Source organism: Mauremys mutica, unplaced genomic scaffold (genome assembly GCF_020497125.1).
Source record: "Mauremys mutica isolate MM-2020 ecotype Southern unplaced genomic scaffold, ASM2049712v1 Super-Scaffold_100054, whole genome shotgun sequence".
In the NCBI taxonomy this organism is placed as follows: Eukaryota; Metazoa; Chordata; order Testudines; family Geoemydidae; genus Mauremys; species Mauremys mutica.
Window position 1 is genome coordinate 4,121,201 of NW_025423258.1, and position 2,876 is coordinate 4,124,076.

Sequence of the window (2,876 nt, forward strand, 5' to 3'; positions counted from 1 at the left end):
CCAGAATGATGTTTGCCCTTTTGCACTGTTGACTTATACTTGTGATCCACTCTGGCCCCCAGCTCCCTTTCCGCAGTGCTCCTTCCTGGGCAGGAATTTCCCAATTTGTACGTGTGCACCTGATTGTTCCTTCCTAAATGAAGCACTTTGCATTTGTCCTAATTGAATTTCATCCTATTTAATTCAGGCCTTTTCTCCAGATCATTTTGAATTTTAATCATAGAAGATCAGGGTTGGAAGGGAACACAGGAGGTATCTAGTCCAACCCCCTGTTCAAAGCAGGACCAATCCCCAGACAGATTTTTGCCCCAAATCCCTAAATGGCCCCCTCAAGGATTGAACTCTCAGCCTTGGGTTTAGCAGGCCGATGCTCAAACCACAGAGCTCTCCTTCCCTGGCCTATCCTCTAAAACACTTGCAACCCCTCCCAGCTTGGTATTGTCTGCAAACTTGGTAAGTGTAACAGAGGATGTTACTGGGAGGGTTTCACCGTGTCTCAGAGGGTCACACCCTGGTGGGAGGAGCCTAGGCCTGTACTGGGATAAGGTCACTCTGTGCTTCACAGTGTGGCAGAACCTAGAGTGTCCATTAGCAGGGAAAAATCAGGGGGGAATCAGCATGTGGAATGGACAAAAGCCCCCTCTGCATTCTCTCACATTGCCCTTCTCGTCCTGGCAGGCTACAGATTAACGTCCACGTTGTGCTACAGATTAACGTCCACGTTTTGCTCCAGATCATTTCATCCTCCCAAAGGGAAGGAAATGGCTGCAATGGAGCTGGCTCAGGTAAGGTATCAGGGAGCTGGTGGTGGGTTCTGCTTGGAGGGAGAGGAGCAGTACGTGCATAGGAGGGTAGGAGCTGCTGGAGGTGGTGGGAGGCAGGAAATATCTCAGGTGGAGAAAGGGAAGGGACAGGATGTGACAAACCTGCTGAGACTTGTGTACTCTAGAGTGTGCTGGGTTGTCACCCCGGGGTGCAGTCTGGGAGGGCTTCTGGGAACCGCTGTGCCCTCTGACTCTCAAGCTGGCCTGGCCCTTCTCTCACGGCTTTGCTGGAGATTCAGCCAGCCTCTCCAGGGCCTGATATCACCCAACATGACAGTAGGTGGCGCCATACACCCAACTAAGCTACCTGAGTGCTTTACCTAAGCCGCTCAAGGACAGATAGAGACAACAGCCAATTTCCCAGCTCCCCAGCCTTGCACACCTGCTGTAGTATAAATTCAGAATTATCCCATCTTATAGTTCACAGCGATCTCTGTAATGTCAGCTCATTCATATAGTTCCCCTTCCCCTCGATATGGGAAAGATGTGCACAACAAGCCTGTGCTAACCAAGCTCAGCTTTTCCCCAAACACTTCACTCAAAATGCACTGATTAAGATAAAGCATAAAACAAGTTTATTAATGGCAGAAAGGTAGATTTTAAGTAATTATTGTTAGAACAAAAAAGGAGCCGGTTGATCCAGAGGCGGATATGAATACAGGCTTCTTTATTGCGTTACTTGTTCCCCTTGACCCAACTATCGAGTAAGTACTGGATTAGTTATATCACACGCCTTTTATCTAAGTTTGTATGTAAACACCTACATCCGTTACAACACCCCAAAACCCCTTATTAAGTAGTAGAAACACTCATATAATTAGTATACCCACCCCTATCCACTATCACAGTATTACACATCTCATAGAGGCATTTTTACCTTGAAAATACCATTCTTTGCAATAACGTGTTGCCACAAATTTCCCTAAACAGCAGTTCTCAGGGTATGGAGGAAGGGTCAATGAGCAGTTCTCGGGGAGGGAGGAAGGGGCCATAAGCCAGGGCTTGTTTATGTAGCTGGGAAAGGAAGGGAGGGGGAGGTAACATTTCTTTTACTTTCTTTCACACAAAGGACATTCATTCCAGCAACTACATTTCTCATGCAGCTGCATCAATGTTAATTCTTACAGGCAACAGAGAAAGGAAAAATATGGCAACTTATTTGTTAAGCAAAGAATTCCTGCCTGCTTATGCCTTTGTCCCCAATGCATGTCAGCACATTAGCAGCTTCCCAGTTGTTTTACTGAACCCTAACATATTCCCAGCAATTCTAAGTGATAGCAAACAGATCAAAGCAGATTACTTAGCAGATAACCAAAAACTCAAACTAAGCCTAACATACTATCTGGATAGAATTTGAATTAGCAATTTCTCACCCTGACTGATGGTACAAGCAGTCCCCCAAGTTTCCATACACAAGCTAGAAATCCCTGTACCCTGGGACCAGCACATCCCCCAGTTCAGTCTTTGTTCCTCAGGTGTTTCCAGGAGTTCGCTTGTGTGGGGAATGAGGCCAAGAGATGACGTCACACCCCACCTTATGTAGCTTTTCCATATGGCGGGAACCCTTTGTTCCAAACTCAGTTCCCAGTCCAGTTTGTGGAAAAATACAGGTACCAAAATGGAGTTCGTTGTCATGTGGTCTGGTCACATGTCCTAGCATGTCCTGCTGAGTCATAGTAGCCATGATTCATAGGCTGGTTGAAACAATCACAGGAAGGCTAAGCTCTTCCACGGTCCATTGTCTTTGTTGATAAGCCATCAGCTCTGTCTGGCTTCTTCGTTGTTGTACCTGAAAGGCTCGTTGTGGGTGTTACCCAGAGTAAGCACCTTTGAAATACAGATACATAGTCAATATCCATAACTTCAAATACAAACATGATCCATGCACACAAATAGGATAATCATATTCAGCACATGACGCATCTTGCACAAAATGCATCATAATTATGTCCTAATCATATTATAACCATACCACTATGCTGAATATGGGGTGTAGTGTCAGATAGGGCCTAATTTCAAGGCACGGGATTTGGGAATGGAACTTCTCCTCTT